General features: G+C 49.2%; 1 protein-coding gene across 4 annotated transcripts in view; it reads left to right on the forward strand.

The window, feature by feature from the left end:
• The first annotated feature begins 7,921 nt into the window (after window positions 1-7,921).
• Window positions 7,922-22,496, forward strand: part of LOC144672687 (diacylglycerol kinase beta-like) — a 275,739-nt gene continuing 261,164 nt past the window's right edge. For 3 of the 4 annotated variants that reach the window (XM_078534584.1, XM_078534587.1, XM_078534586.1), the window contains exon 1: window positions 7,922-8,027. The gene's annotated coding sequence lies outside the window, so the exon portion shown is untranslated. The remainder of the gene's footprint in view (window positions 8,028-22,496) is intronic. The other variant, XM_078534588.1, reaches the window with a different exon arrangement.

The raw sequence follows: 22,496 nt of genomic DNA on the forward strand, positions 1-22,496 counted from the left end.
CACAGTTGGAGCTGGCAAGATGCCAGCCGGGTACCTACTTGGGATGCCCAGCTCACCGGGAACATGTTAATGATACCGGGCCCCCCGAAAGGGCCCTTGTCTCTTGGTGAAGTGTGAACAGCAATTGAAGAGGACTCAGTTGATCCCAAGACGATAAGAACCGAACGGCTGTGTTCTCAATCTGCAGTTCCTGGCACTTCAGCAGCATTTCCTTTGCTGCAACACTGCCACGTGTTAAACCCCACAACAACGCAGAGGCCTCAGTTCAGCAGTAAATTTACCTTTGGAACAATTGCCAAAGCTGATCACTAGGAAGATAATGATGCCTCTTGTTTACTGTTTCCAACATTATCTCAATAACCTGGTTTATCTCCTGACTCAGAAGGGAACTCCCTCCTGCATTCCCATTTCCCATGTCAAACAAATTAGCTTCAGGTAATTTTTCCTGCATTCTCCCGCACGACCACGGCATTCCTAGTCCACATTCTTGGGCCTACGCAAATTTAGCTCTGAATCTGCCCGGTGTGAGGTGCAAAAGGGCAACCGAGCTGCCTCGGGTAGCTGAATGCCCTGTGATATGGAAGTGTGTAGCTGGTGACCTGGAAAAGGACTCAGGTCTCCTCGGGTTTGCCTGTAGTCTCCCTGACTCTGACCAAACACTTGCCTTTGTTGGCCAGGCTTAAAGTGAAAGCGTCATCGGAGCTACCTGCTCATACTCCCTGTCCATTGTGCCTCATGACTACAGTTTATACATACAGGCAGACCACCTCTCCCCCTGCCCACACTGTCCTCTCGAAACAATTTAAATCGTTCCAGATAGATCCATTGCTAAGACTCATTTCACCATGTCTTGTGGCACTAATGATGATCAGTTTATTAATCCCTGCAAGACACCGCCAGGTCACACATCTTATTTATCAGATATCTTACTGTTTATTTGCCTTTCTTATTTAATTTTTTAATACATTGATGTGTTTATTTATTAATCCATTAATGTACTAATGCACGACTTCTTAATTGTATTCATTATGTTGTTAACATTTATTTAGTTTCCTGATCCCCAGATTGATCAGGATTTAATTTATATTATCACCGGTAGCTCCTAAGTGTGTGTGTTCACTTACACACCCTGCATCTTGTTTAAGGGCTCTATCCCACTTGACCTACACTGACCCCTTTACCCAAGTGTTGCAAACCCACCAGGCCTTTAGAGTTGTCCAATCTGCGCCCCACTGTTTGAGAAGCTGAACCCTTGCTTCCTGCACCAAATCTTTTGCCCCATTGGGGTCTACTTAATCTCTGGGCTGGATTTTACAGCCTCCCATTGGTGTGTCTGAAGGTGGGGGCCTTGTAAAATGCAGCCCTTCCCACCACCTTCCCCCACAAACCCTGACCTGTCTCAGGCAACCTACCCGCCCCTGGGCCTATTGAGACCCCTAAATGGCCAACTAATGGCCACTGAAGTGACTCAGCCCGCCTCTTACCCACGGAAGTCGGAGGCACATGCCAAGTGGGCAGCCTGGCAGCTTTTACTGCACAGTCTGCTGCTGGGCAAGAGGGGTTAGGTTTCCTTTGAGGGTGTCTTGTGCCCATTGGAGTCACCCTCCCCTCCCCAACAAACTCATACCCCCCCACCCCCACCCCCACCCCCCCTACCTTTAACCAACAGCGCCCCCCCGGCCTCTCAAACCCAGCGCCCCCCCACCATGTGGGTTCTGCCAGGCAGGCCCCACCGATACCCTGGACTTAACTATCATTCGGGCCCCATCACCTCCTCTTGCTCGTGGGCTGACCCTGTTCCCCTCAGTGGCCACTGCTAGAACCCGGCCTTGATGGGGCTGCAGAGCCCATTTGATTGGCCGGCAGCTCTGTGAGGCGGGACTTCCTCCCCAGGTGCAGGCCGAAGTCTCATCCTGAGCCAATGAACACGGCTCCCAGTGTAACATAGCTGTGGGGCAGCCAGCTTTCTGGGGTGGGCAGTCTCACTGCTGACCTTTTAGTTGAGGGGGGCAGGGGGGGAGGTGCAGAGGGAAGGAACATGGTAAAATCCAGCCCTCTGTCTTTCCTCATTAGCGTGTGACATGGGTAGCATTTTACAAAGTGTTCCAGTTAACGTCCATTGTGGGACTGGGAGCCTTTCCTGTCAATATTGGCAATGGCATTGGGCTGTGAGCTGAGATTCCTGATGAATTGACTTACCCCGGGAAAGAATGTGGGTAATTCTACACGAACCCATCCATCCGGATACTGATACAATTGGCTGGTTTTGCATCCAGTTCGATATTGCTACTCACTTCCTCCAATGGAGAGCATATTGGACTAAGCGTAAAACCAGCATTCCACCAGAGCCTGTCAGTTTGGTTTTGTGGTTAACATTCTTCCCAAAGCAATGACCTGCCTGACACAACTGACTGACTCATGTTGTTGAGGCTCCCAGCAGTAGCCTGGGGTGATTGGGTAGCGTAATGGTGCAGAATGGCTGAGAGTTTTTCACTGGTAGAGCAGAGGAGGCCTATAGGATGGGTTGTGACATGTGGCATAAATCAGCGCCATTTTTCTTTATGAAGTCCGGCCTCCACGAGCACTGCCCCCAGGAGGACGCGGCCTGTATACCCTGGAGTGTAGGTACTGGTGACTGCAGCTTCTGTGCTGCCTGGCCAGCTGGGCCTCATCCATTGGTACTCCACTGTTTCCGCCAATTTGGGGAATTCCAATTGGAAATCCACCGTGGCCTCTGAACACTTGGGCCAGAGGGGGAATTAGAGGCCCATTGCAGGAGGTGGAGAGGTGGGTGGTTTGGAAGCTATTGGCAAAAAAAGGGCAACAGAAAGGGGCAATTTTCAACTTTGTTGCTGGAGGGCAAAGTGGGTATACTTGCTCTTTAGAAAAACTGCCCAGTTCTCATGTGGGTCGTGTTACTGTTGCACTTCAGTAGCTTACCCCCTTCCAGAGGCAAGAATTGCCCCACAGAGTATCCAGATGAGAACGAAACTCGTCGATCATTTTTGTAATAACTGCTGAGAAAGAAATATTTTGCATCTATATAACGCCTTCAGCATCCTCAGGATGTCCCAAAGTGTTTTGCAGCCAATTTTGAAGGGTAGTCACTGCTGCCGTAGGGAATCGGACAGCGAATTTGTGCACAGGGGGCCCCGGGAACAGCAGCGCCATCGTTTACATCCTAACACCGGCATCGCTGACAATGTGGCACCCCCTCAGTGCTGCACGGAAAGCGGGATGGATTCGACAAGAGGCCCAGTGGTTGAGGAGAGCGAGGGTAGCCTTCCGCTCCTGAACCCCGAACGATCCTTGTTTTCCCCTCAAACCTCATCATCTTCTTCACTTTCTCCCTCTGCCATTCAGGCCGCTGTTCCCATAACTTCCTGAGTCATCACTCACGTGCTTCAGGGTGTTCCAGGTTGCACTGTGTCCTCCAGACCGGCCCTATCTCAACCTCAGTGAAGTAAAAGCTTATGTTCTAGCACTGATGGGCTTTAATGGAGTCATGTTGCCCTAGCTCAGTTGGCAGGATTGCAGTAGGGTTGCATCAGCCAACAGGCATTCCTCTCCAAAGTGCTAAGGGGTTAATACTATAGTTAGTCGCTTACCTTCTATCGAACTGCATGTAAAGAAAGGTGGAAATCTAGCAGACGATAAGAGTGAGAAAAAAAATAACAAAGTGATACTAAGAGGCGAAAATAGGAAGTAAAAAATTAAAATCATCCACTGACATCTGTACTACATTTCCCTTGCCCCATGCAAAGTGGAACTTTCTGTTGTGAATGTGCAGGGCTCAGGAGGTAATGGTTAGCAACACAATATCGCCAGAGAGCTTCCACATCGGAGATCGATACCACACTAAAACAATCAGAATAAGACAGTGTAACACTCTGACACAGGAAGTTTGTGTAAAAGTGCACGCTAACTGCATATGTAAATAGCTTTTTAAAAAAAAACTTCATTCTGAATCCATATTCGTATTTTGCTTTTGGTTTCCTTGGCAACCAGTCTGGCACATTGGAACATGCATTGAACTCTGGAGGGCTGATTGTTTGACCTTTGACCCCCCCCCCACCCCCCCACAAAACCACCAGCAGCACCTTTTTCTCCAGGTGTAAAGCTCAGGAGAAAGCTAGCCTGCAGTAGGCCCCGATCCACCGCAGCCATGAAAATAAGCGAGCAGGGAGGTACCCCTCAGCCTGGCCGGCTGGGCACCCCAGTGTAGGGCTGCCACAAGTGAATCATAATGCCGTACAAACATACGGATTAGGAGCAGGAATAGGCCACTCAGCCCTTCAAGCCTGCTCTCCGCCATTCAATCAAATCATCGCTGGCCCGATTGGAACCTCAATTCCACATTCCCGCCCACCCCCGATAACCTTTCACCCCCCCTCCGGCTTATCAGGAATCGATCCACCTCTGCCTTAAAAATATTCAAAGACTCTGCTTCCACCGCCTTCTCAGGAAGAGAGTTCCAAAGACTCACCACCCTCGGAGAGAGAAAACGTCTCCTCATCTCTGTCCTAATGGACAACCCCTTGTGCGGAATCATCCCAGATTTGCACTGAGTGCGGTAGCGGGCAGGGAAAGGGATGTTTTATCCGCTGGCCGCAATGGTGGGTTTTCACGCTGTATTGTCCCAATCCCGCCTCATTAATTATACATTCCCGGGAAACACGGCGTCTCCATGGTGGGTGGGCTCTGATTCGCTCGCCACACCATCCCCTAGCCCCTTCTTCACGCCAGGCACCATATTTAAAGTGTAGCTGCGTACACACCTCTCAGTGCTTCCAGCCCAGGACCGCTCTGGTGAAGACATGGCCCCAAAAGCCAAGAAGACTGCAGCCCCCGATTCAGTGATGCATCCCTGGGATGCCTTCTGGACACCGTGGAGTCCCACCGCAATGTCCTCTACCCCCGCTCTGGCCGCAGGAGGCCCATCAGTCTCACACTCCGGCTTGGTAATGGCAGAGGTGGTCAGTGCCAACGCTGCACAGAAGAGGTTGGCCATCCAGTGCAGATAGAGGATGAATGATCTCATCCGTGCAGCCAGGATAAGGCAACCATCTCATCGCTCTAAACACACACACTCACAAGCCCATCACACACTCACTGGCATCTCACTCACTGCCAGCTCAAGGGACATCACCACTCACTCTCTCACACACACCCTCACATCTCCATCTGGCCTCATCTCCTCTGGAGACTGCCTCCTCAGCCCTCATCTCCTCTGGAGGCTGCCTCCTCAGCCCTCACCATCCTGAGGCCACTTGCACAGATCAACATGTGCCCCCACACACACCCTGGGATACCCTCCTTCCCCAGTACAGCCCTCACCCTGCAGCCTCTTCCCTTGCCTGAGACCACTTCTCCCCCTTCCCCAAGCAAGCCCTAGCCCTGCAGACATTGAAAAGCCACCCCTGCCTTACGGCTGGTCTGGTAGGTAGAGACCTGCCCGTGTACCCCCCTAAAAGTGATGTGGTTCTGCTTGTGAAGCCTGGTGCTGATGCCCGTGAGTGCTGCCCAAAGCAAGGTAGGTAAAGAAGCCTCGAAGTCCCAAGTGAAGTGCAGCTCACCAGGTGCACGTTGCTTATGTACAGTTGTGAAACACGTCAGCGTGTGATCACACTGACACACCCAGACAATCCAGTGTGGGGGGGATGATTCTGGCAGGCAGGGATTATAATTATATGCAGATGTTTTAAAATGAAGTTCCCGATTGAAGTTGGCCTTCCCACCATATTGTCCGCCCATGCCCACCATGATGCCTCATGCCAACGGGCATGGAAAATTCCACCCCTTAGTTTTAAACAGTGACCCCTAGCTCTAGATTCTCCCACAAGGGGAAACATTCTCTCCACATCCACCCTGTCAAGACCCCCTCAGGAGGTTGTGTGTTTCAATCAAGTCGCCTCTTCCTCTTCTAAACTCCAGTGGATACAAGCCTCATAAGCCAACCCAGCTTTTGGTCTGGTAAACCTTCTCTGAACTGCTTCCACCACATTTACATCCTTCCTTAAATAAGGAGACCAATACTGTACACAGTACTCCAGATGTGGTCTCACTAGTTCCTATACAACTGAAGCATAACCTCCCTACTTTTGTAACCAATTCCCCTCCCAATAAATGATAACATTCTATTAGCTTTCCCAATTACCTGCTGTACCTGCAGACTAACCTTTTGTGATTCATGCACTAGGACACCCAGATCCCTCTGCATCTCAGAGCTCTGCAATCTCTCACCATTTAGATAATATACTTCCCTTTTATTCTTCCTACCAAAATAGACAATCTCACATTTTCCCACATTAAACTCCATTTGCCAGATCTTTGCCCACTCACTTACCCTATCTATATCCCTTTGCAGCCTCCTTACATCCTCTTCACAACTTACTTTCCTACCTATCTTTGTGTCATCAGCAAATTTAGCAACCATACCTTTGGTCCCTTCATCCAAGTCATTGATATAAATTGTAAGGTGTTGAGGCCCCAGCACTGATCCCTTTCCACACCACTTGTTACATCCTGCCAACCAGAAAAAGACCCATTTATGCCAACTCTCTGCTTCCTGTTAGCTAGCCAATCTTCTATCCATGCCAATATGTTACCCCCTACACCATGAGTTTTTATTTTCTGCAATAACCTTTAATGTGGCACTTTATTGAATGCCTTCCGGAAATCTAAGTATAGCCATACACCCTCCCAAAGACAAGGAACAAATCAATAGAACCATCTTGTGTTACAAAGATATGTAAAAAATGTGCAGAAAATTCACAGCAAGTTAGTCAACATCTGTAAAGAAAGATGACATTTTGGGTGTGTCCCCTTAAAAGAAAAAGTTCACATATATATAAAACTGTGTATATTTTTAATTGTGTATTCCAAAATGTTTACATTCCCCAATAAAAAATTGAAAGACTTGCATTTATATAGCACCTTTCCATGGCCTCGGGATATCCCAAAGTGCTTTACAGCCAATGAAGTCACTGCTGCAATGGTGGAAACGCAGCAGTCAAATTGGCGCACAGCAAGATCCCACAGACAGCAATGTGATAATGGCCAGATAATCTGTTTTTGTGATGTTGTTTGAGGGGCAAATATTGGCCGGGACACTGGGGAGAACTCTCCTGTGAAATAGTCCAGTGGGATCTTTCTTTGTATGACCCTTCTTCAGGGTAGAAGAAAGATCCCATTGCACTATTTCGGACTTGAAACGTTGGCTTTATTTCTCTCCACAGAGGCTGTCAGACCTGCTGAGTTTTTCCCAGCATGTTCTGTTTTTAATTCAGATTTCCCGCATCCGCAATGTTTTGCTTCCATCAGCAATGGGATCTTCCTTTGGGATACTGCAGGAGCATCGCAGGCAGATGGGGCCTAAGTTGAATGTCTCATCTCCAGCAGTGCAGCACTCCCTCGGTCCTGCGCTGGAGAGTCAGCATTGATTTTTCTGCTTCAGTACGTCTCTGGAGGGAGAACTGAACCCACGACTTTTTGGCTCATCAGGAGAATGACTCAGCCTCTTTGTTCTCCCGAAGCTCCAAGAGAGGAATCTCCGTGGTGCTTTTGTTTGAGTGAGTCCCCGTTCTGGAGAACCAGTCACTTCAATAGATACTAAACACATTCAGCTCACAAGGGGTTAATTGTGTGGCGGCACTTTCATTTTAAAAACATATTTCGGAACGATGTCCGAGTGGCTGCACTTGCTATATATAGTGGGTCTGGCCTGTCAGAGATCCCATGTGAAATATTAACTTCTTCAGTTACATCTGCACAGGGCTGCCTCGAGACTGGAAACCCTTTTTCTCTTGCACAAGATTGGCGATGAGATAATCACGAAGGAGGGGAAACGGAGAGGAGGTGGGGGGGGGTTTGTTTTACAGCTTCTGCTGATGTCACAGGGGTTACTCTGTAGGTGTGTCCTACAAATCAGTTTGCAGACACATATGTGACCTATGTTTGCTTTCATTCCCTCACTTTGGCATTTGGTAACGGGAACTCCTTCACAGTGAGGCAGCTGACTTTTCAGGGTAAGGACAAACGTTCAGTGTGCAGTGATGAACTCTTTCTAATGTCTGGAGAAAGTGGGGACAGTCTAAGGCTGACAGTTTCAAAGATCTGAGAGTTTCGATAGACCATTCTCCAGTGTGTGTGTGGGTGACTGTGGCAAAACAACATCACCAGCTGCAGCAAAGCTCTGCATCATATTGGTTCCGATCGTTCTCGCATTTTCAACTGTCAACCCCAGCTTCTTGTGACATTTAAAACCAAGCCACATTTCGTCTTTGCTTTAGCATTTGATCTCTTTCTCTCTGTTTTGAATTCTCTGTTTAAACTTGCAGTACCTCACAGGCTTTTAAGAAATAACAATCTGTCTTTCTTCACTTTTACTTCCTCTTCCCACGTTCTGACATGACTGCTCTCAATCTTAACCCTCGAGGCTCCAGCTTGTTGTGTAGCCATGAGCTTTCATGGTCTGGAGAGGCTTCATGTGTCTTGCAGTGTTAATTCAGTGTCTGAAGTGGCCAAAGGTGATGATAGTGTTTATCGATTTTCTGGGAACTGCAGTTTTTGAAACAGCTGGTTAATGTTGGAAATGTAGTTCCTCCTGAGAAGCAGTGGGCGATTCCTACTCTGTTTGAGCTGGGCAATTCTCGATCTGGTCAAAGTGCTGCTGGTTTTTGAATGGCAGCAGAACTCATTGTGTGAAACACTTTGTCAAGCACATTTGTTATGGTGGGTCTGATCCGACATCCTGTGCCCATATTCAGCAGAAGCGATTTGGACACGCTGGGGTAGAAATTGGGATGTGTTTTGCCCATTTTTGGGCATAACGTGTGGCAATTTATGAGCATGAGGTCCTACATGTGCTGTTTTCAGGTGTCCCTGTAGTGCTCGATTGTTTGGTTTTTGATTATGTGTCTGGTATCTGATCTCTCCACTGAGTGCGATTAGTCAAGCCTGGGTGTGGTGACTGAGAAAGAGAAACTAAACTGGAGCCAAGCAGCTGGAAACATGAGCAGACATTCTAAAGCATTGAATATAACCCCTGTTCGCACATAGAAGCTGGAGTGTATTATCTCTGCATATCTCCCAGGCATAAAACACAACTCTCCTTAATGACTGCTTGAAATGAGTAATGTCTAGCATCCAGAGGTAAGACTAATTTGATATGCTAAGCAAATAGCGGAGGATTGACACATACACAAGAACCAAATTCATTCACCACATTGTATCTTGTAAATAGATATTCATTCCATCTCGCCGTCATTAAAATATTCATAAACAAAAGAATATCTTAGGTAAGCGAGATGCTCTTCAGAAAATGATTTTGCATGTAAAATCAAATTGAAAGATAATCATGGTCCCCAGGAGAGTCAGTCTCACCAGCAAATGCCACTTTATCCTCTTTTGCTATGGAGATTCAAGTTGTGAGATTCCTTCCAGATGGGGGTGGGGTGGCTTATGGAAGGATTGTGGGTTGGGGTTTGGACTGTGCTGTCTGCTCTTCCCCTCCTCCCTAAACCTGCCATGAGCAGCAATGTAACATCCAGGCATAGAGCACAGCTAGATTACCGCATGTCCCCATTGTCGTCACTTATAAACACCCAACTATTCACTGATGTACAGGAAGAGAGCTGCCAATCCAACTTGGCCATGTCTACATGTGACTCCAGCCCACACCATGTGATTGGCTGGTGCCTTCTGAAGTGGCCCTAGCAAAGTCCCCCAGATGTATACAATCACTATAAAGTTCAAGCAGGCCCTCAGCAACAGTGCACATAGATTATCCTGGTACAACTGTGGTGAACTCAGCAGAGCTAACTCTGCATCGTCCCCCTCACAAATACCTGAAGACTGATGCTAAAGGTGGAAAGATTGTCCCACAGACTAGGTGAGTAATGGCCTGGTGTAATTGTACTGATGAAAAAACAGCCAAATCACCAGCCTCCTCCATCACTACCTCTGGGTACATCCACTGGCACAATGATCCCCAGTAGTAGGGGAGTGGGCATGGATGCCCTCAACATGGACGCCAGACCCGATGAAGTCTCGTGACTTCAGGTCAAACGATGTCGAGGATCGCCACCTATAGCCGTGTACTGACTGATGAATCAGTGCTCCTCCATGTTGAACACCACTTGGAAGAATTGCTGGTCCTGGAGACGGTCCAGAGGAGGTTCACGAGAATGATCCCAGGAATGAAAGGCTTAACATATGAGGAACGTTTGAGGACTCTGGGTCTATACTCGATGGAGTTTAGAAGGATGAGGGGGGATCTGATTGAAACTTACAGAATACTGAAAGGCCTGGATAGAGTGGACGTGGGGAAGATGTTTCCATTAGTAGGAGAGACTCGGACCTGAGGGCACAGCCTCAGAGTAAAGGGAAGACCTTTTAGAACAGAGATGAGGAGAAACTTCTTTAGCCAGAGAGTGATGAATCTATGGAATTCATTGCCGCAGAAGGCTATGGAGGCCAGGTCATTGAGTGTATTTAAGACTGAGATAGATAGGTTCTTGATTGGTAAGGGGATCAAAGGTTACGGGGAGAAGGCGGGAGAATGGGGTTGAGAAACTTACCCGCCATGATTGAATGGCGGAGCAGACTCGATGGGCCGAATGGCCTAATTTCTGCTCCTATGTCTTATGGTCTTATGGTCTAAAAAGTATTGAAGGGAACAAGGGGTGTACTCTGGGTGGGGGACTTTAATGTCCATCACCAAGAGTGGCTCAGTAGCACCACTACAGACCAGGCTGGTCGAGGAGGATGTCTGAAATGCTGAGCTGCCAGACTGGGTCTGTATCAGGTGGTGAGTGGACTGACACAAGGGAGGGAAGCCACTTAAACTCCTCATCACTAACCTACACTTCTGTCCACAATAAGATAGGTAGGGGTGAAGAAAAGACCACCACATAGCTCTTGTGAAGATAAAGTCTAATTTTCATTGTGCCCTACCACTATGCTAAATGGGATAGACTCAGGACAGTTCCAGCGGCTCAGAACTGGGCATCCATTCGGCTGTGGACCATCAGCAGTAGCAGAATTGTAAAACCCCCACAAGCTGATGAGGAGTGGGGCTGCTGGCTGAGGAGTTTCACTGTCTTCAGCTGCATTAGCAGGAGGGAGAGGCGTGTTACAATTCTCCTCGGTGCTATTTTTAGCACGCTTACATCAAATTCCCCAGCAAAATCATGAACTCGTTTGAAATTGTGAGACAGGATTTTTGGCACCAGGTGAACTAACTCGGGAGCGAGAAATAGTGCAGCAGTGAATGTCCCATGTGGGCATTAAACAGGAGAGGCAGCTGGATTACAGTGAGTGGCACTCAGTGCCAGCGTGTTAATTATTTATCCTGAGTCGATAAATTTTTCCTTTTGCCTGTACTTTGCTATGATGTGATTGCCTGAGGATGTATAAGATAATGAGTTTGTTATGTAATGCCTTAGTTAGGGTCTCTCTGCTGAATTAGCATTTGTGGCAGAGGCAATTGCTCTTAAGAGTTCCACCGGATGAGGTTGTGGAGGAAAACGAATGCCACAGGGAAGGCAGGGACAGGAGGAGGCCATTCAGCCCCTCGAGCCTGTTCCGCTACTGAATTAGATCAGGGCTCCCTCCCGTGTGGTTCTTCAGGAAGGCTGTGAGATTTATACTGCAATCTCAAACCCCTGCTCTGGGGAAGGAGAGGATTATTTTGCTGCGCTTCACTGCACAGAACACGAACCGAAAGGCTGCAGGGCTGCAGACCGGGTGCTGGGAGATGGGATTAAAAGGGGCAGCTAGTTTCCCTTTTGTGGGTTCCGCTTTTTCGGCCGGCGCAGAGGCGATGGGCTGAATGGCCTCTTCCTGTGCTGTCACTTCTCCACGGTTCTCTATGGTGCCCTTTGTCAGAAGCCACCATGGCAGGGCTTCCGTGGGCCGATGGGAATGTGGGAGGGCCCGTGTGCCGGTTTGCTGGCTTCATTCCCGCCCCCGGCCCATTTTTCCGGAGCTGGGTCGGAGGCAGAATAGCTGCCCAGCAGCGGGTCACCAACTGAGGGGAGTTAAAAGCCCATTATCGGAGGCTGAATGGTCCAGTCAGCCTGTAGGCCCCACTGTGTATCAGGAGCACAGCAGCTGCCTGGGGACAGACTGGGTAGTGGGGGTGGGGCACTGCTCTGGGTAGCCTTTGAGGCCAACCCCCCCCTCCACTCCCACTCCAGCGAGTTGCAGCGGGGGCCTCAGAAGGCCCTGTGCAGGGGCTCCCCCGCCCCCTCCACAATGGTGGCCCAGCAACTGTGGTCTGAGAGGGTGCCTCAAGATGGAGGCGTGCCCTCTCTCCCCAACCTGCACTGTGGCTGCAGCTCCTCCCATGCTGCAGGTCCTCCTGCTGGCCCTCCAGCTACTAGAGACTGTTCCGTGCTCTTCATTGGACTCCTGAGTGCACACTCTGGCCACCAATTGGCCAATTCAGGCAAATTCACTGTCGGGTGACTGTTTCTTTTCTTATTCATTGATGGGTTGTGGGCATCGCTGGCTAGGCCAGCATTTAATGCCCATCCCTGCCCATCGGGCACAGTGCTCAGTGGTTGGGACCCACGTTTGACCCCATTGTCTAATTGTCAGGGCCCTGCCCCAAAACCACCAAATCTTGCCCCACTTTCCTGGCCCTTCCCCCCAACCCCACCCCCCCCACCACCCCCACATAACCACCAAACTCCCCCTCCCGATCCACCGTCACACTCCTCCTTCCCCATGGGGTGCCCATTACCAGCAGATAAAACAGATCAAGCTGAAGGGGAAGGTGAAGGCTGATGTCACCAGGCCCTGAATCACACACAGTCACAGTGCACAAGAGGCCCTTCGGCCCATCGAGTCTGCACCGACACGTGAGAAACACTGGCCAACATTCTCACTCTTTTCTTCAAATCCCTCCAGGGCCTCGCCCCTCCCTATCTCGGTAAAATCTCCTCCAGCCTCACAACCCTCCCTATCTCTGTAACCTCCTCCAGCCTCACAACCTTCCCTATCTCTGTAACCTCCTCCAGTCCCCACAACCCTCCCTATCTCTGTAACCTCCTCCAGTCCCCACAACCCTCCCTATCTCTGTCACCTCCTCCAGCCCCTACATCCCTCCCTATCTCTGTAACCCCCTCCAGCACCACAACCCTCCCTATCTCTGTAAAATATCCTCCAGCCTCTCAACCCTCCCTATCTCTGTAACCTCCTCCAGCCCCACAACCCTCCCTATCTCTGTAACCTCCTCCAGTCCCACAACCCTCCCTATCTCTGTAAAATCTCCTCCATTCACACAACCCTCCCTATCTCTGTAACCTCCTCCAGCCCCACAACCCTCCCTATCTCTGTAACCTCCTCCAGCCTCACAACCCTCCCTATCTCTGTAACCTCATCCAGTCCCACAACCCTCCCTATCTCTGTAAAATCTCCTCCAGTCCCACAACCCTCCCTATCTCTGTAACCTCCTCCAGCCCCACAACCCTCCCTATCTCTGTAACCTCCTCCAGCCTCACAACCCTCCCTATCTCTGTAACCTCATCCAGTCCCACAACCCTCCCTATCTCTGTAAAATCTCCTCCAGTCCCACAACCCTCCCTATCTCTGTAACCTCCTCCAGCCCCCACAACCCTCCCTATCTCTGTAACCTCCTCCAGTCCCACAACCCTCCCTATCTCTGTAACCTCCTCCAGCCCCCTACAACCCTCCCTCTCTCTGTAACCTCCTCCAGTCCCACAACCCTCCATATCTCTGTAACCTCCTCCAGCCCCTACAACCCTCCCCATCTCCCTAACCTCCTCCAGCCCCTACAACTCTCCCTATCTCTGTAACCTCCTCCAGCCCCTACAACCCTCCCTATCTCTGTAACCTCCTCCAGCCCCACAACCCTCCCTATCTCTGTTATCTCCTCCAGCCCCTACAACCCTCCCTATCTCTGTAACTTCCTCGAGCCTCTACAACCCTCCCTATCTCTGTAACCTCCTCCAGCCACACAACCCCCCCTATCTCTGTAACCTCCTCCAGCCCCACAACCCTCCCTATCTCTGTAATCTCCTCCGGCCCCTACAACCCTCCCTATCTCTGTAACCTTCTCCAGCCCCACAACCCTCCTTATCTCTGTAATCTCCTCCGGCCCCTACAACCTTCCCTATCTCTGTAACTTCCTCTAGCCCCTACAACCCTCCCTAACTCTGTAACCTCTTCCAGCCCCTACAACCCTCCCTATCTCTGTAACCTCCTGCAGCCCCTACAACCCTCCCTATCTCTGTAACCTCCTCCAGCCCACAACCCTCCGAGATCTCTGCGCTCCTCTAATTCCGGCCTCTTAAGCATCCCCGATTTTAATCGCTCCACCATTGGCGGCCGTGCCTTCAGCTCCCTGGGCCCCAAGCTCTGGAATTCCCTCCCTACCCCTCTCCACCTCTCTACCTCACTGTCCTCCTTCTCCTTAAAACCTGCCTCTTTGACCAAGCCTTTGGTCACCTGACCTGACATGTCTTTATGTGGCTTGGTGTCAGACTTTGATCATTGTTCCAGTGAGGCACCTTGGGTTGTTTCATTAGATTAAAGGCACTATATAAATGCGGGTTGTTGTTGAACGAAGAGGTTGAGAAGTCGGCCCAGTCCTGCCAATCTCATATCTGTGAAGTGGGAGGGCGGGGTGCATTTTCCCAGCCTCCTGCCTCTATTACCCTTTTCGGCTGGGCGCCTGAAGAAACTCCGGATTCTCAGAAACAATCGAAACGCTTCACAGGCGATGACGGGGGTGACTGTTCGGCTGGCAACAGGCATTCTGCACACAGCAAGATCCCACAAACGGCAATGAGATGAATGAGCGGTTCAGCTGGTTTTTGCTGGTTGGCGGGCAGAATGTTGGCCAGGACACCAGAAGTCCTCATCTGGGAAGGGGGAGGCCATTCAGCCCCTTGAGCCTGTGCTGCCATCCTATTGGATCCTGCCATCCTGCTCTATGCCAAACTGTGCCTTGGGGTGTTTATGTCTAGTTCTTGCCTTTCCAAATGTACTGGCTTTAGTCTTTGTACCACGTTAGTATAACGTTAAAAGTGTTTGTGTGGCAAATGAACAGACTCGAGAATTGCAGGAATGTATGGAAGTCACCAGGTTTACAGTATAACTGAACGCAGGATAGCAGAACTGGCTGACTTCGGAAAGAATGAGGGACAGGTTATGGAGTGCGGGTTGCTGTACATCATGCAAGTTAACAGCTGCAGGAATGAGATGGAAAGCAGGAGTTTAATGCTAATATATACAACCTGAAAGGCTAATTCTCCTGTTGATTAACTGTTACCAGATTTCTGAATAGACACTTTGAAATCAAACAGCAAGCACAATAAGGGATTGTAATGAGGTTTCAAAGCGTCAGTTCAGAAACCTGGTAACCACTAATCAACAGGAGAACTAGCCTCTCACAGATGCTGTCGCACCTGCTGAGTTTCCCCAGCAGTTTTTTGTTTCAGACCTGCGCACACAGTTCTCCAAACCTTTACCCGGTTGGGTGCGACCCTGCTCTGGGACTGGAGTTACAGTGCCTCTGAGGTGTTGGGGGGGCTAGGGGGAAGGTGACAGGGAAACAAGGAAGGGGGGGTTTGTTGTGGAGAGGAGGCAATGGGTGAATGTTGTCATTATGTCTGAGAAAATGTCTTTGCCTTGTACAGCGAGAGGACTTTGCTCCTGTGTAAGATCACCTTTGATTCAGATACACAAAGCTGGAGATGTGTCTAATGAGAAGCTGACAGCAGGTGCTTTGTGCCAAATTCACACGCATCATATTTACAAAGGAGGTTGACTTTAAAACCACATCCGTGCACCTGTTCCGAAGAAATCAGATGAGGTGATGTCTTAGATAGAACCATAGATACTTACAGCGCACAAGGTGATAATTCAGTCTATTGTGTCTGTGCTGGATCTTTGTTCCAGCAATTTGCTAGATTAGCAAATCTCACTGCTGTGTTCTCTGGCTGTGTCTTCCTCTGCTTCACATATTTATTCATTTTTCCCCCACAATACAATGGTCAGGCCTTCAACTCACCCCCCCATCCTCCAGTGCACCACAACCGTCTGCATAAAAATCTCTCTCCTCATCCACTGACTGATTATTTGCAACTGGACGTCCATTCACCAGAAATCCGATGAATGGGAAAGACCAGAGCACTTGCTAATTGAAGAAACATTGATTCAGTCTCTCCTTCTCTCCTCCAGTCAAAATAGTCCCAGTGCTCTGCAGTCCTGCCTCTTCCAGCTGTGAATGGTGGTGGACAATTAAACACCGAGGAGGCTTCACAAATATCCCCATCCTCAATGATGGAGGAACCCAGCCTAGCCCTGTTCAAAAGATAAGGCTGAAGCATTTGCTACAATCTTCAGACAGATGTGCTGAGTGGATGATCCATCTCGGCCTCCTCCAGAGGTCCCCAGCATCACAGATGCCGTCTTCAGCCAATTCGATTCACTCCACATGATATCAAGAAACGGTTGAAGGCACTGGATACTGCAAAGGCTATGGGCCCTGATAATATTCCAGCAATATTTGAACTTGTGCTCCAGAACTTGCCGTGCCCCTAGCCAAGCTGTTCCAGTACAGCTACAACACTGGCATACTGCCCAGGTGTGTCCTAAACAAAAAAAGTAGGACCACCGGACCAATTACCGCCCCATCAGTCTACTCTCCATCATCAGTAAAGTGATGGAAGGGGTCATCAACAGTACTATCAAGCAGCACTTACTTAGCAATAACCTGCTCACTGACACCCAGTTTGGGTTCCGCCAGGGCAACTCAGCTCCTGGCCTCATTACAGCCTTGGTTCAAACATGGACAAAAGAGCTGAACTCCAGAGGTGAGGTGAGAGTGACTGCCCTTGACATCAAGGCAGCATTTGACTGAGTGTGGCATCAAGGAGCCCTAGCAAAACTGGAGTCAGTGGGAATCAGGGGGGAAAACTCTCCGCTGGTTGGAGTCATACCTAGCACAAAGGAAGATGGTTGTGGTTGTTGGAGGTCAGTCATCTCAGCTCCAGGATATCACTGCAGGAGTTCCTCAGGGTAGTGTCCTCGGCCCAACCATCTTCAGCTGCTTCATCAATGACCTTCCTTCCATCATAAGGTCAGAAGTGGGGATGTTCGCTGATGATTGCACAATGTTCAGCACCATCCACGACTCCTCAGATACTGAAGCAGTTCTTGTCCAGGACAATATTCACGGTTGGGGTGATAATTGGCAAGAAACATTCACGCCACACAAGTGCCAGGCAATGACCATCTCCAACAAGAGCAAATCTAACCATTGCCCCTTGACATTCAATGGCATTACCATCACTGAATTCCCCACTATCAATATCCTGGGGGTTACCATTGACCAGAAACTGAACTGGACTAGCTATATAAATACTGTGGCTACAAGAGCAGGTCAGAGGCTGGGAATCCTGCAGTGAGTAACTCACCTCCTGACTCCCCAAAGCCTGTCCACCATCTACAAGTCAGGAGTGTGATGGAACACTCCCCACTTGCCTGGATGAGTGCAGCTCCAACAACACTCAAGAAGCTCAACACCATCCAGGACAAAGCAGTCCGCTTGGTTGGCACCACATCCACAAACATTCACTCCCTTCACCACCGACGCACAGTGGCAGCAGTGTGTACCATCTACAAGATGCACTGCAGCAACTCAGCAAGGCCCCTTCGACAGCACCTTCCAAACCCACGACTGCTACTATCTAGAAGGACAAGGGCAGCAGATAGATGGGAACAGCACCACCTGGAAGTTCCCCTCCAAGTCACTCACCATCCTGACTTGGAAATATATCGGCCGTTCCTTCACTGTCGTTGGGTCAAAATCCTGGAACTCTCTCTCTAACAGCACGGTGGGTGTACCTACACCACATGGACTGCAGCGGTTCAAGAAAGCAGCTCACCACCACCTTCTCAAGGGCAACTAGGGATGGGCAATAAATGCTGGCCTAGCCAGTGAAGCCCACATCCAATGAAAAAATGAAATAAATTATTTGAAGGCTCTCCTCAGAACCATAGATCCCAATGCTGGCATCATCCTGCTGAATTTCCACTGTCCAATCCCTCGATGGCTTTTATGTAATCGCTACAATGAAGGGTCCAAAACTGCACACAACGCTCACATTGTGGCTTTGCTGATGAATCTACTCCTTGTGGTGGACCAGTGATTGGCCCTTGCGATTCTCCACGGTCGGGGGATACCGGGGGTAAGTGGGGTTGAGATACGAATCTAATGCTCCAATTAAATGGCCAAACAAACTTGAGGGGGTGAAACGCAATCCCTAGCCCTTACTGAGCAACATTGAGAGAAGCTCTGGTGCTGACTGCAATTCCTGAGAAGCTAACTTTCGATTATGTAGCCTGGAGACCCTAAGCTTCTCAGTAAGCTTGGGCTTTCTTCGTTTTCTCCATTTTTAGGCCGTTTGGAATGGATGAGTCAAGGCTTGAAGCATGTGGGTTCCCCACCCAACCCACTCTGCACAGCAAGATCCCACCAGACGATCCACATCCTGCCCAAACTGTAGGCTCCGAGCACCACTGTCTCAGTGCTATTAGCTGCTTGAATTCACTGAGTAACTACTGCATGTTCCTAGTGTTATTATTCTAGCTGACTCGGAGCAGCAGGTGATAGAACCTGGCAGCAGTACTGAGTGGGTGTGTGCCACTCTGAGGGCAAGAGAGTGCCAACATGAAGCAGGAACCTGGTCTCAGCTCATCCAAAACTTTGCTACCCATACCCCATCCTGCACCAGGTCCTACGCCGCCCCCATCACTCCTGTCCTTACAGACCTCCAATACCTCCAATTTAAAGCTGATGTCCTCATGTTTTAATCATGGCTTCAACTTTCCTAACCATCTCTCTGACTTTCTCCTACCCTTAAACAATCACCATCCTTTAACGCTCTATCCTTCTGACTCTGGCCTCTTGTCCATCTCCCCGCTTTGCTCCATCGTTGGCAGCCATGTTTTTTAGTTATCGAGACCCCACACGCTCTGAGATTCCTGATCAAATCAGCCTGACTCAAACGGCCAGTCCTGAATGTTGTCCGTTTCCCATCAGGACGTCAATCGGTCTTTTTGTGACCCAGGGTTATGTGGGCAAATAAAGTGGCCAACCCAGATAGGCCAGTGACCCGGCAAGAAGCAGCTCTGAGAGGAGGGTGGAAAATGACAGGATTAAACAAACTGCTCTTTAAACACCAGGATAATGTGTAACTTAAACCTCAGTACGTTTGAATTTTCTTCTCTAAGATTGGCAAATATAATCAGAAAAACTCGAAACTTCTCATTAAAGAATCAGATGCATCCAGGCTGTTTGAAAACATTTCCTTCACCATGGAACTGATCTGGCTTTAAAGCAATGCTTCATTACCAACCATTAACATGCAATACATGTGTCATCAAAGATAGTCAGGAGGCACTCCCTGGCAAGAACCTGAGATTCAAAAAGAAGATATAGGGTGGAATTGTCCAGTCCGGAAGGCAAAATTCCCAAACATGGATTCTACCCACGGAATGGGCAGGATTTTCAGCACCCACTCCATTACTCCAGGATCTCCTGGTCCCGCTGCAGGTCAACGGGATGGATACGCCTCACCCACAGCGCATCCCACCCACACAGTGCCGGAAAATCCCGGATATTCTCTCCCATCCCACAGCCCGATGTACACTCTTCCCTATTACTGACTCTACCCACCCATTTAATCCCCTCCCACAGCCCCATGTACACTCTCCCCCTATCACTGACTCTACCCACCCATTTAATCCCCTCCCACATCCCCATGTACACTCTCCCCTATCACTGACTCTACCCACCCATTTAATCCCCTCCCACAGCCCCATGTACACTCTCCCCCTATCACTGACTCTACCCACCCATTTAACCCCCTCCCACATCCCCATGTACACTCTCCCCCTATCACTGACTCTACCCACCCATTTAATCCCCTCCCACAGCCCCATGTATACTCTCCCCTATCACTGACTCTACCCACCCATTTAATCCTCTCCCACATCCCCATGTACACTCTCCCCCTATCACTGACTCTACCCACCCATTTAATCCCCTCCCACATCCCCATGTACACTCTCCCCCTATCACTGACTCTACCCACCCATTTAATCCCCTCCCACAGCCCCATGTACACTCTCCCCTATCACTGACTCTCCCCACCCATTCACTCCCCTCCCACATCCCCATGTACACTCTCCCCTATCACTGACTCTACCCACCCATTTAATCCCCTCCCACACCCCATGTATACTCTCCCTATCCCTGACTCTACCCACCCATTTAATCCCCTCCCACAGCCCCATGTACACTCTCCCCTATCACTGACTCTACCCACCCATTTAATCCCCTCCCACATCCCCATGTACACTCTCCCCCTACCACTGACTCTACCCACCCATTTAATCCCCTCCCACATCCCCATGTACACTCTCCCCTATCACTGACTCTACCCACACATTTAATCCCCTCCCACATCCCCATGTACACTCTCCCCTATCACTGACTCTACCCACCCATTTAATCCCCTCCCACATCCCCATATACACTGCTTCTTATCGAGGGCTCTTTTTCTTCATTCCATCCCCTGAGGGAAGATTCTCCGATCTTTGATTACCATATGGACATGAGGAGTTGTATTTTTCTATCCCCAAAGCTCTCCTATTCTTGGCCTGTTTGGGATGGTGTTGCTTGGCTGTCTCCCAACTTTATGTTAGCAGGAGTATGTATTCATCTCAGCCTCTCCCTGCCTCTGTTTATCTCCACCACCATTCCCTTCCAGGATTCAACTGGCTGCTTTATTTAAAAGAAACATGGTGTTCTCACTGGATAGTGCTGTTGGTGTCGTACTCTTGTCTGATAATCTTTATTCCAACTTTATGTTCCACCTCAGTTTTGCGCATTTCAGCTCTGTGTTGTCTGGTTCTGCGTTGTGAATCCAAGTCAAATATCTTGCTTTACATACTTTCCTAATCTCGCCTTTCAATTCTCTTTTTCAAGTTAAGTTATCATAACCTGAGTGAAAGATTCTGACCCAGCTCTTCAAGCTCTCCCACAACTAGCTGTGACCTGAAAGATATGCCTGAACTCCTCAGCAACTGTTCTGTGATCTTTCAATTGTATAAATCAGAAAAAAAGGGAAGACATTGATGTGGATTTTCTTATTCATGCATCTGGGGCTATTGGATCAGCTGAACACAGGGAATGTGGAAAGGTTAGACAGGGAGGAGCTCCTGTATCTCAAGGGCTTGAGCACAAACACCAAGGTTGACACTCCAGTGCAGTCCTGATGGAGTCCTTCAGATGAAACGTCAAACTGAGACCCCATCTGTCTGCTCGAGTGGATGGAAAACAGAATCACAGAATGGTTACAGTGCCCAAGGAGGCCATTCGGCCCATCATGTCTGCACCAGCTCTCCGTGTGAGCATTATGAGTTAGTGCCATTCTCCTGCCTTTTCCCCGTACTCCTGTACGTTGTTTCTATTTATATAATCATCTAATGCCCTCCTGAATGCCTCGATTAAACCTGCCTCCGCCACACTTCCCGGCCGTGAATTCCAAACTCAAACCACTCGCTGTGTGGAAAAGTTGTTTCTCACGTCACACTTGCTTCTTTTGCAAATCACTTTAAATCTGTGTCCTCTCGTTCTTGATCCTTTTACGAGTGGGAACAGCTTTTCCCTATCTACTCTGTCCAGCCCCTCATGATTTTGAACATCTCTATCAAATCTCCTCTCAGCCTTCGTCTCTCCAAGGAGAACAGTCCCAACCTCTTCAATCTATCTTCATAACTGAAGTTTCTCATCCCTGGAACCATTCTTGTAAACCTCTTCTGCACTCTCTCCAATGTGTTCACATTTTTCCTATAATGTGGCACCCAGAACTGTACACAATCCACCAGCTGGGGTCTAACTACCATCCTGTACAAGTTCAGCATAACCTCCTTGCTCTTGTACTCTATTCCCCTAATAATAAAGTCCAGGATACAATATGCTTTATTAACTGCTCTCTCCACCTGTCCTGCCACCTTTAATGACATATGCACATATACACCCAAGTCCCTCTGCTCCTGCACACCCTTTAGAGTTGTACTCCTTATTTTATACTGTCTCTCCATGTTCTTCCTACCAAAATCAATCACCTCTCACTTCTCTGCATTGAACTTCACCTGCCACCTATCTGCCCACTCCACCAATGTGCCCATGTCCTTTTGAAGTTCCACACCATTCTCCTCGCAGTTTACAATCCCCTCCACGTTTTATCATCCACAAACTTTGAAATTGTCCCCTGCACAAGTAGGTCCCAACACCGACCCCTGGGGAACCCCACTACAAACCTTCCTCCAGACTGAAAAATATCCATTGACCATTACTCTCTGTTTCCTATCCCTCAGCCAATTCTGTATCCACGTTGCTACTGTCCCTTTTATTCCCTGAGCAATAACTTTTCTCACAAGTCTGTTGTGTG

This window comes from Cetorhinus maximus, chromosome X (assembly GCF_964194155.1).
Source record: "Cetorhinus maximus chromosome X, sCetMax3.hap1.1, whole genome shotgun sequence".
NCBI lineage: Eukaryota > Metazoa > Chordata > Chondrichthyes > Lamniformes > Cetorhinidae > Cetorhinus > Cetorhinus maximus.